The sequence below is a fragment of the Dendropsophus ebraccatus genome, chromosome 12, assembly GCF_027789765.1.
Source record: "Dendropsophus ebraccatus isolate aDenEbr1 chromosome 12, aDenEbr1.pat, whole genome shotgun sequence".
Lineage (NCBI taxonomy): Eukaryota > Metazoa > Chordata > Amphibia > Anura > Hylidae > Dendropsophus > Dendropsophus ebraccatus.
In genome coordinates, this window is record NC_091465.1 from 1,883,415 (window position 1) to 1,900,592 (window position 17,178).

General features: G+C 49.7%; 1 protein-coding gene across 3 annotated transcripts in view; it reads right to left on the reverse strand.

Moving 5' to 3' along the window:
- Positions 1-3,550, reverse strand: part of SLC45A1 (solute carrier family 45 member 1) — a 79,074-nt gene extending 75,524 nt beyond the window's left edge. For all 3 annotated transcript variants that reach the window (XM_069947524.1, XM_069947525.1, XM_069947522.1), the window contains exon 1: positions 3,525-3,550. The gene's annotated coding sequence lies outside the window, so the exon portion shown is untranslated. The remainder of the gene's footprint in view (positions 1-3,524) is intronic.
- Positions 3,551-17,178: the final 13,628 nt, after the last annotated feature.

Sequence of the window (17,178 nt, forward strand, 5' to 3'; positions counted from 1 at the left end):
GTAACATGCCGGGAGGTGGCAGAGGGAGGGGGTAACATGCCGGGAGGTGGCAGAGGGAGGGGGTAACATGCCGGGAGGTGGCAGAGGGAGGGGGTAACATGCCGGGAGGTGGCAGAGGGAGGGGGGTAACATGCCGGGAGGTGGCAGAGGGAGGGGGTAACATGCCGGGAGGTGGCAGAGGGAGGGGGTAACATGCCGGGAGGTGGCAGAGGGAGGGGGTAACATGCCGGGAGATGGCAGAGGGAGGGGGTAACATACCGGGAGGTGGCAGAGGGAGGGGGTAACATGTCGGGAGGTGGCAGAGGGAGGGGGTAACATGCCGGGAGGTGGCAGAGGGAGGGGGTAACATACCGGGTAATGGCAGAGGGAGGGGGTAACATACCGGGAGGTGGCAGAGGGAGGGGGTAACATACCGGGAGGTGGCAGAGGGAGGGGGTAACATACCGGGAGGTGGCAGAGGGAGGGGGTAACATACCGGGAGGTGGCAGAGGGAGGGGGTAACATACCGGGAGGTGGCAGAGGGAGGGGGTAACATGCCAGGAGGTGGCAGAGGGAGGGGGTAACATGCCAGGAGGTGGCAGAGGGAGGGGGTAACATACCGGGTAATGGCAGAGGGAGGGGGTAACATGCCGGGTAATGGCAGAGGGAGGGGGTAACATGCCGGGAGGTGGCAGAGGGAGGGGGTAACATGCCGGGTAATGGCAGAGGGAGGGGGTAACATACCGGGAGGTGGCAGAGGGAGGGGGTAACATGTCGGGAGGTGGCAGAGGGAGGGGGTAACATGCCGGGAGGTGGCAGAGGGAGGGGGTAACATGCCGGGAGGTGGCAGAGGGAGGGGGTAACATGCCAGGAGATGGCAGAGGGAGGGGGTAACATACCGGGAGGTGGCAGAGGGAGGGGGTAACATGTCGGGAGGTGGCAGAGGGAGGGGGTAACATGCCGGGAGGTGGCAGAGGGAGGGGCTAACATACCGGGAGGTGGCAGAGGGAGGGGGTAACATGCCAGGAGATGGCAGAGGGAGGGGGTAACATACCGGGAGGTGGCAGAGGGAGGGGGTAACATGCCGGGAGGTGGCAGAGGGAGGGGGTAACATACCGGGTAATGGCAGAGGGAGGGGGTAACATACCGGGAGGTGGCAGAGGGAGGGGGTAACATACCGGGAGGTGGCAGAGGGAGGGGGTAACATACTGGGAGGTGGCAGAGGGAGGGGGTAACATACCGGGAGGTGGCAGAGGGAGGGGGTAACATACCGGGAGGTGGCAGAGGGAGGGGGTAACAGGCCAGGAGATGGCGGGGGGGGGTAACAAGGGAGGGCAGATGAGCAGGGAGGGGGTAACATGCCGGGAGATGGCAGAGGGGGGAGGGGCAACAAGGGAAGGCAGATGAGCAGGGAGGGGTAACATACTGGTTAATGGCAGAGGGAGTGGGTAAGAGGGGATAGATAGATAGATAGATAGATAGATAGATAGATAGAAGATAGATAGATAGGAGATAGATTAGATAGATAGATAGATAGATAGATAGATAGATAGATAGATAGGAGATAGATAGATAGATAGATAGGAGATAGATAGATAGGAGATAGATAGGAGATAGATAGATAGGAGATAGATAGGAGATAGATAGGAGATAGATAGATAGATAGATAGGAGATAGATAGATAGATAGATAGATAGATAGATAGATAGATAGGAGATAGATAGATAGATAGGAGATAGATAGGAGATAGATAGATAGATAGACTCCAATCACCACAAAGCCTCCCTGAGCCATGGAGTCCAATGTGCCCCCCAACAGGGCATCCACCACCAGTCCAGCCAAACCCCACAACATGCCCTGACAAAAGCCCAAATAAAGGGGGTGATAGAGACATACCAGGGGCAATATACAGAGAGATACCAGGGGCAATATACAGAGGAATGGAGGAGAGAAATAAGTAACTCCCAGAAACTCACCACTGCAGAGAGACTACACCATGGCGCCATACCTAGAGAGGCTGCACCACCCCAAACACAGGCAGACCCTAAGCCTCTATAGACTGAGCGCCCACAGCCTGAAGATAGAGACGGGGCGGCACAGACAAACATACAAGCCGCGGGAGAGCCAACTGTGCCGACACTGTGAGCAGGGGGCCCTAGAGGATGAGGCCCACTTCCTGCTACACTGCAGCAAATACTCATCCACCAGGGTCACGTTCTTCCAGAGACTCTCCACCATCATCCCCCAGGGTCACCTACTTCCAGAGACTCTCCACCATCATCCCCCAGGGTCACCTACTTCCAGAGACTCTCCACCATCATCCACCACCAGGGACACCTACTTCCAGAGACTCTCCACCATCATCCACCAGGGACACCTACTTCCAGAGACTCTCCACCATCATCCACCAGGGACACCTACTTCCAGAGACTCTCCACCATCATCCACCAGGGTCACCTACTTCCAGAGACTCTCCACCATCATCCACCAGGGACACCTACTTCCAGAGACTCTCCACCATCATCCACCACCAGGGACACCTACTTCCAGAGACTCTCCACCATCGTCCACCAGGGACACCTACTTCCAGAGACTCTCCACCATCATCCACCACCAGGGACACCTACTTCCAGAGACTCTCCACCATCATCTACCAGGGACACCTACTTCCAGAGACTCTCCACCATCATCCACCACCAGGGTCACCTACTTCCAGAGACTCTCCACCATCATCCACCAGGGTCACCTACTTCCAGAGACTCTCCACCATCCACCACCAGGGACACCTACTTCCAGAGACTCCACCATCATCCACCAGGGTCACCTACTTCCAGAGACTCTCCACCATCACCTACCAGGGTCACCTACTTCCAGAGACTCTCCATCATCATCCACCACCAGGGTCACCTACTTCCAGAGACTCTCCACCATCATCCACCAGGGACATCTGGACACTCCATAGGAATTACACCTGATTCGTGATGTCATGGTTTTTAGAGAATTTAAAGACTCCCTGATCTACTAAATTAAGGGAAATAGCCCTATACGTGCATTTCCCATAATTAGGCTATGTTCACACAACGTATGAGACCGGCCGTTCCGTGACCCCGTACATAGTGCACAGTGAAGCAAGCAGCCGGAGCCGCTCGCTTCACTGTGTGAACTGACAGGGTTTCCTATGGCCGCAATTCATTGAATTGCGGTCGCAGAAAACTGACATGTCAGTTATTTGTGGCGCCGCACGGATTCTGGCCGGAGCGTATACGATGTGTATACGCTCCGGCTGGGATCCCAAAGCAGATAAGGCTATGTTCGCAGGCGCATAAAGTACGTCCGTTGTTGCCGATGGCAACAACGGCCGTACTTCTACGTAGTGTGAACATAGCCTTAATGTATATTAGGAATTTGTCTCACTTTCCATAAGTAATAACATATTAAAAATACTTTGGGCCGGAGTTATTCTTATGAAATAAACTGAAATGTGAATTCAGAGCAGCTCTAGGAGAAATGCAACGTAAACTACAAGCTGTCTGTCAGGAACTTACCTGCCAGGGCTCCAGCATCGTCCTCATCCTCTCCTGCGGCCAACGGCACTAGGACACAACACCGCCGGAGCCTGGTGACGTCACGGAGACCCGAAGGTGTCCCTAGCAACCAAGGGAGCCACGGGTCTTGCGTTACTCACAGACGGCCGACCGTGCAGCTGAAGTGCATTGCAATGCATTGAGGCATACACTGCGGTGCCTCAGCTGCAGTGTGGCTGGATTCAGGAGGCCGGACCAATCAGCTCTTGGTCCGGGCTCCTGATCAAGTATAAAGTAAAGCCGTAGCCAGTATTTGATCGCTGGCTATTAGGTTATTCCCTGGTCCCAGCTCCCCTGTCTATTCCTGCGATCCCTGTTCCTAATCCCTCTGTTTGCTCGACTTGTTATCCGTCCTCCAGCCTGATTATTTGACTATCCAATTGTTTGCCGACTTTGTACTGCGTCGTCCGTTTGGTTTTGAATTGGCTTGTTCACCCTCCTCTATTGTGTTTGTTTGTCTGTCCTGTTGAGTGTTCCACGTATAAAGCATAGGGAACGCCTTCGTGGTTGTCCACGGCCGCCTAGGGCCGACTGAGGCAAGTAGGTAGGGACAGTGGGTGGGTTCAGACTCAGGGCCCACTGTCTTGTTGTTTCCGTACCTCCCTGCCCTGACACCGTCCAAATGGAAAACATGAAGCTACAACAGGAGATAACAGATCTAAAGACACAGATCCAGAACCAGGACGGGGGCTCCGGGGGGAGCACAGACACAATGGCAGCCAACGTCCAGGATTTTATATCATAAATCCGGAACACACCAACAACATCAGAAATAAATGTAACCACACCAACCAATGGCGGACTGATACAGATGGAGACAAAACCAACAACCATCAGACATAAATGTAACCACACCAACCAATGGTGGACTGATACAGATGGAGACAGAGCCAACAACCATCAGACATAAATGTAACCACACCAACCAATGGTGGACTGATACAGATGGAGACAGAGCCAACAACCATCAGACATAAATGTAACCACACCAACCAATGGTGGACTGATACAGATGGAGACAGAGCCAACAACCATCAGAGCCTCTAGCACAGACCAACACAAAGACCCAGCAAAACAACCGAGTTGCACCCAGGAAACCCCCACCATACAGCGGCCCGTAAGCCCCAATGCGGTGACATTGATACCGTACTAATCATAGACTCTAATGGGAAATACCTTAACATGAGGCAACTTTTCCCCCAAAAAGGGTTAAAAAAAATTAATTGTGCAACCATTGAACAAGTCACAGCAGCTATTAATGAACCACGCTTTACCAACCCAACCAATATAGACATACATACAGGTACAAACAACCTTCAAGACCAGCAGCAGCAGATTGCAGAACAGCTGACCCAGTGGTGCCAAACATCACCCTGGCACAACACCCCAACATCAACCACCGCCACCTATACGACAGCAAACACCTCAACAGAAAGGGGTCAGCCTCCTGGCCAAAGAAATCAGGGACATTGTGCTAAACAGAACCCCCTGTCCTAGATCCTACGCAGGCCAAACCAGAGACAACAGGGAAACGCCACCAACAACCCAAACAGCTCAAGCATCATGTGCTACACCACAAACTGGAAACATGGCCCCATACCCCAAATCAGACCACCAAAGGCAAAAACCATGGAGAAAACCACCTGCCTCACACCGAGAAATAAAGAACAGAGACCTAGACGAGATAAAGACCCTGCTCAGAACCCTTAGTAGGATACTCATGTGACTGGACAACACAAGCCTTGTCTACCATGCCAGAACCAGTCAGACCCCCAGAGCGTCCTACACATCCAGCTCATTACAAGGTATACAGACCCCCTATGACATCCTTTATTATCAGCAGTTGGAACATCCAAGGTCTGAACGCTTCAGCCTTTGGATGTAAAGTAAACGATCCGGACTTCACCCAGAGTCTGAAAATAGTGACATCCAAATCCTCCTAGAAACCTGGACTAAAGCAGAGAGTGAGTCCCTGGTGCCCACTGGATACAGGGAAATCTCCGTCCCGGCCCTGAAAAACAAAACCACCAAACTAGGCCGCTGTTCAGGAGGAATACTAGTGTGGTACAAAGCGGAGTTCCATCAGCAGATCAGACCGGTGAAGCGAGGAGACAGCCACATCTGGATTAGAATAGACCGCTCCATCCTCACCGCCCAATCTGACATCTACCTATGCGCTGCCTACATATCACCGCCAGAGTCCCCTTACTACAACCCTGAAACCTTCGAAATCCTGCAAAGGGAAGCCGCCCACTATCAAACCCGCGGAAAAGTCCTCATCATTGGAAACCTCAATGCCAGAACAGGTAGGGAAAGAGACTACAGTACATATACAGTACATATCAGTATATAAAGTACATATCAGAGCATATACAGTACATATCACTGCATATACAGTACATATCACTGCATATACAGTACATATCATATATAGAGCATATACACTACATATCAGTGCATATACAGCATATATCAGTGCATATACAGTACATATCAGTATATACAGCACATATCAAAGCATATACAGTACATATCAGTGCATATACAGCACATATCAGTATATATACAGTACATATCAAAGCATATACTACATATATCAGTTCATATAAAGTACATATCAGAGCATATACAGTACATACACAGTGCATATAATATACAGTGCATATACAGCACATATCAGTGCATATACAGTACATATCAGTATATATATAGTACATATCAATGCATATACAGCACATATCAGTGCACATACAGTACATAGAGCATATACAGTACATATCAGTGCATATACAGTACATAGAGCATATACAGTACATATCAGAGCATATACAGCACATGTCAGTGCATATACAGTACATACACAGTGCATATAATATACAGTGCATATACAGTACATATCAGTGCATATACAGCACATATCAATGCACATACAGTACATATCAGTGCATATACAGTACATATCATATATAGAGCATATACAGTACATAACAGAGCATATACAGTACATATCAGTGCATATACAGCACATATCAAAGCATATACAGTACATATCTGTGCATATAAGAGCATATACAGTACATATCAGTGCATATACAGCACATATCAGTATATATACAGTACATATCAATGCATATACAGTACATATCAGTATAAACAGTACATTTCAGTGCATATACAGCACATATCAAAGCATATACTACATATATCAGTGCATATACAGTACATATCAGTGCATATACAGTACATACACAGTGCATATAATATACAGTACATATCAGTGCATATACAGCACATATCAGTGCATATACAGTACATATCAGTATATATATAGTACATATCAATGCACATACAGTACATATCAATGCATATACAGTACATATCAGTGCATATACAGCACATATCAAAGCATATACAGTACATATCAGTATATATATATATATATAGTACATATCAATGCACATACAGTACATATCAATGCATATACAGTACATATCAATGCATATACAGTACATATCAGTGCATATACAGCACATATCAAAGCATATACAGCACTTATCAGTGTATATATATAGTACATATCAATGCACATACAGTACATATCAATGCATATACAGTACATATCAGTGCATATACAGTACATATCAAAGCATATACAGCACATATCAGTGCATATACAGTACATATCAGTGCATATACAGTACATAGAGCATATACAGCACATATCAGTGCATATACAGTACATAGAGCATATACAGTACATATCAGTGCATATACAGTACATAGAGCATATACAGCACATATCAGTGCATATACAGTACATAGAGCATATACAGCACATATCAGTGCATATACAGTACATAGAGCATATACAGCACATATCAGTGCATATACAGTACATAGAGCATATACAGCACATATCAGTGCATATACAGTACATATCAGTGCATATACAGTACATAGAGCATATACAGCACATATCAGTGCATATACAGTACATAGAGCATATACAGTACATATCAGTGCATATACAGTACATAGAGCATATACAGCACATATCAGTGCATATACAGTACATAGAGCATATACAGTACAAAGAGCATATACAGTACATATCAGAGCACATACAGCACATGTCAGTGCATATACAGTACATATCAGTGCATATACAGTACATATCAGTGCATATACAGTACATATCAGTGCATATACAGCACATATCAGTGCATATACAGTACATATCAGTGCATATACAGCACATATCAGTGCATATACAGTACATAGAGCATATACAGCACATATCAGTGCATATACAGTACATAGAGCATATACAGTACAAAGAGCATATACAGTACATAGAGCATATACAGTACAAAGAGCATATACAGTACATATCAGTGCATATACAGTACATATCATATACAGTGCATATCAGTATATATAGTACATATCATGACATGGGAAAGCTGATCCCTCCGCCCCCCCCCCCTTCAAAACCCCCAAAGACCCCCCTCCATAAATGAAGACATTTGACCCAGTTTTGGAAAAATTTGGCCACAGCAGCCAATTTTATTAACACACAAACACACAAATAACATAAAACCATTATGCAAGAATAACAATGCCACTACTAACCCCAGCTATCTAAGCCCAGAACGGGAAGGTGGTCCTTGAGGCTAAAACTATAACCGGCCACCCATAAATGTGCCACAATGTATCTGGCTATTACCACTCACTTCTGACCCCCCGCCGGTTCCCACAGGCTCAGGAGCCCTACCCCAACACCAATGACACTGGACAGTTATCCAAACCCCCCCGGATTACTCCACCCAGTCAGGAGCCCAGACTCCTCCAAGTCCCCCGATGATCCTTAATCAAAATGAGGGGGATGGGGGTGCACCTCACCTTGTGTACCCCCCTTTTATTTAAATTTTTTCCAACCCCAAGGACCCCCTAACCTGCCACCACAAGCACTTGTGAACTCCTCACATGTGCGAGCTCCCCCACAAACACAGGGCTCTCTCCACACCTTCCTGAATAGCAAGCACCCACAGATCAGTCCCTATGGCGTTCAGGTGAACCCCGTCCCCCAGCCAGAAATTGCCTGAGCAATCCTCCAAGTCCCGATGCCGAACAGACACACCTCCGTTGTGAGATACAAACGCACCTATCGCCCTATTGACCTTAACCCGCACCTTGTTAAGTTTCACTACAGATCTGGCCACCCTCCAAGTTTTTCTCGGCACGATGTCCGACCAGACCACCCGGACCCCTGGAAAAATCCTCCAGAGGCGCAGGAGATCATAGCGCACATCCCTGATCAATTTGCAGAATAGACGGACCCCCAGATCGTTACCTCCAATATGTAACACCAAGATATCCAGGGGCCTGTCCAGCCGCGCAAAACGGTGAAACTCCGGCAGAACTCGATTCCAAACCATGCCCCTGACTCCGAGCCACCACACAATCGCCGCCGCCCATTCGGGCAAACATCCGCCCGCTGCGCACCCCGACCATTCGGGCAAACATCCGCCCGCTGCGCACCCCGAGCGACGTACGAATGACCCATGATCCAGACTAGGGTCGGGCCGCCATCTGCAAAAAACACACAAAACAAAACAGGGGGAAATAAAACAAGTTCCAAACTCCAGGAAAAACACACTGCAAATACAATCCAACAACAGAATCTCATAAGCAGCACCCCATGAAAACTAAGCCAGCACCAGCTGGGGCCTAACATAGGATCTATACCGTCCCGACTCCCATCTCCCTATACGTCTCACCACCTCTGCACTCAAGCCCCAACTTGCGGCCTCCGTTGCCGTCCCAAATCGAAAGGAATGAGGAGCAAACGACATACCCTCCAACCCCAACTCGCCCAAACACCTCCTGAAAATGGCTGTAAACTGATAATGGGATAAAAATGACCCATCCACATGCCGCAACAAAAGACTGCCCCCACCACCCTGTAATGCAAAAAACTCACCAATACACCGCACTGGGCACATCCTTGACCCCCCCACTGCATGAAACAAAACGTCACGACCCCACCCCCGCTGATCGGTTTTTGACCGCCAAATCCGGAAAACCACCCTGTCCCCTTCCAGACAAACATCCTCCCACATCAAGCCACCAATTTTCCTGACCGATGGGGACACCAGCTCCCCCATTCTCAACACCCCGAAAAACGCCCAAGAAAAGGCCAAACGAAACAAAACAACCTCCGACTCCGACCTACATACCGAACCCAAACACGCCCCAATCCGCTCCAACAGAGCAAATGACACCGGCCGCCTTGTGTCAGGCTGCGATTTACCCCTGCGAAATCCTTTCAGGGCCTGACCCACCAGAAAATCCTTTGTGACGTCTCTAAACACACGCAACTTAAGGCCAAAAGCCAGAGCAGCCACAAAACGGTTAACCTTAAAAAATGGACCAGCCCGCCACTGCCGCGGTACCCAGCCACCCGAGCACAGCCAACACCCGGTCGTCCTCAGACTGCACAACACCCCATTCCCTTTCCCACGCTATCCACTCCACCCAAGCTGCCGAATATGCCCTCCATGTGCTACCAGCCAGCGAACTCCTCACGAGCTCCCCCGCCATCCTCAGACAAGCCGCCACAGATGGAGGGGGCATGGGATCCCTTCGTCCGCTGCCTCTGGCACCAACGCCCGGAACCGCTCCCACTCCTGACGAGACAAAGAGTCAGCCACTGAATTCTTGATACCTGGTACATGAACTGCTACCACCCATGAATTAAGGGACAAACAACAAAGAACTAAACGACGCAGCAAGCGCACTACAGGAGGCGAAGACGCCGACCCCGAGTTAACCGCCGAGACCACCGCCATATTGTCGCAATGGAAAGGGACCTTCCTGTCTCAGAACTTCTCTCCCCATATCTCCACTGCCACTACAATAGGGAAAAGTTCCAAGGTTCCGCACCAACCCCCCTTCGCTCCATGCACTAGGCCATCTCTCCGCACACCATTGGCCCTGACAGTACGCCCCGAAGCCAACACCCCCCGCAGCATCGGTAAACAGCTCCCAATCAAAGCTGTCCACGACCGGGGCCATGGCCAACGACCGTCCGTTATACTTGTCCAAGAACGTCGCCCACACCACCAAGTCTTCCCGCAACTCCTTAGTCACCCTAACGAAATGATGTGGGGACCGCAAGCCTGCCGTCGCCGCTGCCAGCCGCCGCCAAAACACCCTTCCCATGGGCATTATCCGGCAGGCAAAGTTCAACTTGCCTAGCAAGGACTGAAGATCCCGCAACTTCACCTTCCGCCACGCCAGAGCTCGTTGCACCTCCTCCCTCAGAGCCTCTAGCTTGTCGACAGGCAACCGACACTCCATCCGCACAGAATCAATAGTGATTCCCAGGAATTTGAGCACCGTCGCCGGGCCCTCCGTCTTGTCCCGGGCAAGCTGCACCCCAAAACGACCCGACACCCACTCCATCATACCCAGCAACATCCCACAAATGGGAGATCCAGGGGGACCGATGAACAGGAAGTCATCCAAATAATGAATGACTGACCGCACCCCAGCCAGATCACGGACCACCCATTCGAGGAAAGAGCTAAAGGCCTCAAAATAAGCGCACGAAAGGGAGCAACCCATGGGAAGACACCTATCCACGAAGAAGGCACCCTTCCAATAGCAGGCCAACAGCCGCATACTGTCCGGACGTATAGGTAGAAGACGAAACGCGGACTCACTGACCGACTTCGCCATCAATGCCCCTTGACCATACTCCCTCACCCACGCCACGGCCGCGTCAAAGATTGGCCGGCAAGGCCAAGTCCTTCTGGTCCCATTTTATGCTCGGCCGCACCGCATTCCGCTGACGAAATTGCTCGTCATAACGGAGCCACGCCTGCCCCCCGTACACCCGATATGCTTCCCCAATTGAATCCAGGTAGCAGAAGAGACCAATTGTAGGGGGCTTTGTCACCAATCACACTCGCCAGAATGGCAAATACCTGGAGCCAATTTGGGATCAGAGGCCACCGGCGTTTTTCCTCCTCCTCCTTCAACTCGAAGCGCTTGGTTTTGTCCAAATTAATCTGTGTCTGTCTGCACAGATACAGTAACCCCTGAAGCACCAGCCGCCACCCCCCCGCCTCACGCTCCGCCAAGGCCGGAGGGGCCTGTGGCGCACCTACCCAAGCAGCAACCGGGGCTGCCCCCCCTGCCGACGCTTGCGCAACCCCGCTACCAGCCGCACCAGCCGCAGGCGCAACCCCTGGTCCCCCAACACCCCCAGAGACAAGCGTCCGCAGGCCTGCCAGCAACTCCACCCCCAGATTAACCCATGACCCCACTACCCCTTGCACTGACCCTGCCGCTCTAGACTTCCCCTGATCCCCTGTCCCCCCAGACCCATCCCCACAAACAGTCATAAGCAATGTGGACTCACCAGGCTGCTGTGGGCCCGCCAGCCGGGAAATCCGGATCCATTCGCCGGTGCAGGCCGGACAGGTCAAGGACAGGCATCAAGGAGTCATCTCTGGTGCCGGACGGGAAGGCCACGATGGAGGGGACCGAGGCGGGGCAGGCTGCCCCCCACCCGCCACTAGGCCGCTGGGAGGCAGGAACACTTGGGACCGGAGGGGAGCCTGGGGGCGGCTGCTGGTGATGACGTCACCCTCTCCGCGCCCGGACGCCGACTGCAACCGGTTCGATCCGCTCCTGGAGGATCCCCCGCTGGTGGCATGTTTGGCAGGCTTTCCGGCCAAGTCATCGCCAGGGGAGCCTGCCGCATCACCGGGAGGAAGCTGAAGACGGGAGGAGGAGAGGTTGCCCTGAGGAGGGGGTGGAGACCTCTCCTGCTCTGTGAGGCCGAGCCGCGCTCTCGGATTCCTCACAGACCGGGAGGCCGGACCCCGCCAGGTAGGAAGAGTCCCCCGGCCTGGAAAGTCCCTGGAGGGGCTCCTGCGCCGGGTCCTGGGAGGGGAGTCGGGGCTGAGGCGGGCTGAAGGCCGGGTCCGCCGGGAACTCCGTTGCCGGGAAGGAGGGGGCGGAGTCTCGGCCGCACCGGCGGGGAGGCATCCCAGAGGACGGGGGAAGGTCCCGTATCGAGGGAGACCCCCGAGGATTGACCGGGGGGGGCGACAAGCAAGGGGGAACTCACCGCCCACGGAGCAGCAGGAGGGGTCGCCATGATGGTCTGAAGCTGACTGTCCAGCCAGGCCCTGTCAGCAGATCCAGCCACAGCCTCCTGCAGGTGCCGCAGGAGCTCGGTAAGGGGGAGAGCCATAAGGTAAGCCCTGACCCGCAGACAGACACTCTCAGCCCGGTTCTAACTACTCTTCACTGCTGCTCCGCATGTGCGGAGCAGCTACAGGAAGAGCCTGTTATATATATACCCTCCCCTAACTCCCCTACCCCTCCCCTTAGCAACTCCAGCTCAGAGCAGTTCTCCCATTAACCCCCTCCATGCCAGTTCCCCTGTCATGCTGGCCTCTCTTAAACTTCGTTACGTCCGGCCTTCTCTGTATATATAGTACATATCAATGCATATACAGTACATATCAGTATATACAGTACATATCAGTATATAGAGTACATATCATATACAGTACATATCAGTATATAGAATACATATCAGAGCATATACAGTACATATCAGTATATAGAGTACATATCAGTATATAGAGTACATATCATATACAGTACATATCAGTATATAGAGTACATATCAATGCATATACAGTACATATCTATATATATAGTACATATCATATACAGTACATATCAGTATATATATAGAACATATCAGAGCATATACAGTACATATCAGTATATATATAGTACATATACAGTACATATCAGTATATATAGTACATATCAGAGCATATACATACACACACACATACATATAAGCACATATATACACATACATACATATAAGCACATACATACATACATACATATGTGTTGTGGTTCCATCTATACATCTCTTTACTATTCTAGGCCCTTGTAGGTGGTTTCTTTGGGGGCTTCTGTGTCTTTTACTGTATATTCTTTGTTTACCATTTCATTTTTTATTCTGTTCTCTTTAGCTACGTATATTGTTGTATCAGATGCTGCAGAGATGAAGAACGGAGCGATAGGCTGTGAGGTGGCTGGATGTGATACATTGTTACTAGAGATGAGCGACCCTGGAGCAGCTGGAGTCGATCCGAACCCGAACGTTCAGTATTTGATTAGCGGCGGCTGCTGAAGGTGGATAAAGCCCTAAGGCGATGTGGAAATCCTGGATATAGTCATTGGCTGTGTCCATGTTTTCCAGACAACCTTAGAGCTTTATCCAAGTTCAGCAGCCGCAGCTAATCAAATGGCGAACGTTCGGGTGCGGATGGACTCAAACCCGAACCCGGTTCGCTCATCTCTAATTGTTACCATCTGACCTATACATTGTTACTATCTGACCTATACATTGTTACTATCTTACCTATACATTGTTACTATCTGACTTATACATTGTTACTATCTTACCTATACATTGTTACTATCTGACTTATACATTGTTACCATCTGACCTATACATTGTTACTATCTGACTTATACATTGTTACTATCTTACCTATACATTGTTACCATCCAGCTTCATGATCTGACTAGGAATGAGCAAACCGAAGTGTTACGAACCAGATTCGTTAAAAACTTTGGAAAAAGTTCGGTTCAGCACCGAACTGAACTTTGAGAATGTTTGTTACGAATCTGCTAAAAATAACAACGGTGACACAAAATTGTACTTTTTTCACAGAATAGACCAGGATACAAGGCATTATTACTCCTATAATCCCTTGTATCCTGGTTTTCTGTGAATATCAAGATGTGTGACGTCACCCCTGTTAGGGTGAGACCTTAAATTAGTCTCCTCAGATATACCTGGGTGCTGCCTTATCAATGTAATGTGACAGCTGTCTGTGAGGATCAACCAAGACACATGGAAGCAACTTCAGTGTTCAAGCTTATCAAATTTATTAAGGGAAAATCAGTTTATATCTTTACAATCAGGTTAAAAAAAATAGGAGAACCACGTTTAGCCGCAACAAAAAAAGTTTAAAAAAAAGTCCTATCACTCCCAGAAACAAAAAAAAGTCCCATCGGCTGTCCCATCACTGCACAGTTGTGTAGAAAAATGTTGGCGACTCATTGGGATTCTTGGTGTCCAGGACCGTGCACCCCAGTGCTGATGTCTGGTCCTTTAATTATGGCCAAGGGCAGTACATGTCTGTTACTGCCCATTGGGTCAACATTCCCCCAGAAGACCACCAGAAAGTTAGCCCATTCTTGCCACTATGGCCTCTCCGGTGCTTTAGGGGGCCAGTTCTGCACAGGTTCTGCCTCCACCAGCTTGCAACCATCCACCGCTTTGGCTGCAGTCCAACCTGCCCCGGTGTCTTACCAACCATGTCAGGCCCGGCGCTCTCAGGCTGTCCTCTGTGAGCATCAACGACATCATCCCACTTGTCCGTGTTCTTGAAAGTGCGGTGAACAACATCATCAGCGAGGAATCTCAGGCCACCAGCCTCCTCCAATAGTCTCTTCTCAACCATACTGGGCTGGGTGCAATCAAGTGCTACTGCCTCCTCCTCTGTCAATTTTCTGTTCTCAACCACACTGGGTCCAATATAGTTCTATTACTGCTGCTGGTTCCACTGTCAAATGTCTGTTTTCCACCCTACTGGGTCCAAGGAGCTTTGTATCCTATGTCCCATCTAATCACTTACACCTTGGCAAAAAAATTTTCACTATTTTTGCACTTTGATTTTTCCCCTTTTTTATTGTAATAGCAACTGCAACTAAACAAAACTACATGTATACCATATCAGACTCCCACTATTGTAGCTGCAATTATTCAGCCGTTACTGCAAGGTTTGTTTTAGGTTTGGTTCGTACGAATCTGAACCTTTCGAAAGTTCGCCAGATCGAACTGAACTGAACTTTTCAAACATTCGCTCATCCCTAGATCTGACCTATCCATTGTTACCATCTGTCTTCATGATCTGACCTATACATTGTTACCATCAGGCTGGATGTGATACATTGTTACTAGTGATGAGTGAGCATACTGGTCCGAGCTTGGTACTCGATGGAGTATTAGGGTACTCGATGGTACTCGTTACTCGGACGAGCATCTCGTGATACTCGAGAAAATCTCATCATCCGTTTCCTGTAAGTTTGGGCGCTATTTCTCAGCCAATAAACATGCAGGAGACTCTTTGGTACATCCTGCGATGACGTGGGACCCATACATGTCGATAGCAGCGATTGGTTGGCCAGATCAGATGACCCTGCCATATAAAACTGGGCGGGGGCAGTGCTGGCTTCAGACGCATGCTGTGAGAGATCAGGGAGAGAGCTGCTGCTGGTCAGGGAGAGTGTCAGTGTAGGATATAGCCTTCCAGTAGGCAGGGTATATACTAGCAATATAAACAGACCTTTTCAGGGCTAAAAAGCTTTTATTAATACTATTACTACAGATTGCTGGCTGGGAGTTGTAGTGCTGCTACCACGATTTAATCAGCACACTGTGGTGACCGGCTGCTGGCAGAAAGGGGACATTAGGTGTTGCATACACCCCCCTAAGAAGTGCTCAGTGTACTCCTTTTCGATTTTTGGGCTGGTGGTGCTGCTGTACTATATTGGATTGCTAGGATTTGTAGTACATCCTGCATAGAACTTCACTGCTCATTGTAAGGGGGTGTCAGAGAGTGTGTGTATAGTTCCGGCCACTACCAGATTACAGCCCCCCTTAAACTAGTGGGTACTACACTGTATTGCTGGGATTTGTAGTGCACCTTTATAAAACTTCACTGCTCATTGTAAGGGGGTATCCCAGCATGTATCTAGGTCCAGCAAGTACCAGATTTTACCGTACAGTCCCCCCCTAAACTTGTGGGAGCACAAGTATTTTTCCTGATTTCTGTATTTGCCTATCTAAGTTCCATACTGTGCAGTGTCCATAAAATGGTGAACCCCAGGGGTAAGGGTCGAGGGCGAGGACATGGGGTTCCAAGTGATGTGGTTGCTGGAGGCCATGTTTCAGGGCAGGGTGACACTGCAGCACCTGTTGAGGAGGTAGCAGTGGAACACCGCAGACATCCACTCCCTAGCTGCTTCTTTGCCGAACTTACGGGGTCTCATGGTAGACCATTATTGAAGCTGCAGCAGTGTGAACAGGTGATCACGTGGATAGCGGATAATGTGTCCAGTAACTTATCCACCACCCAGTCTTCTACGCAGTCCACCCACGCTACCCAAGGGAGTGGAACCCTTGCTCCATTAGCTCCGCCTCCTTCCCCACAGCCTGGCCCCTCCATCCACCACCACCACCACCAGGCTCCCAGGAACTCTTTTCTGGACCCTTCCCTGAGTTAGAGCAACCGGAGCAGTCGATCTGTCCTGATGCCCAAACTATTCAGCTCAGGCAGTCAGTGGGTGATGAGAGTGGGGACTTGCAAGCGGGATTGGAAGAGGCGTCTGATGATGACGATGAGACCTGGTTGTCAGACAGTGAGGTTGTTGTCATAGATGTAACTCAAAGTGAGGAGGAGAGTGAGGAGCTGGTGGATGAGGACGAGGTGACTGACCT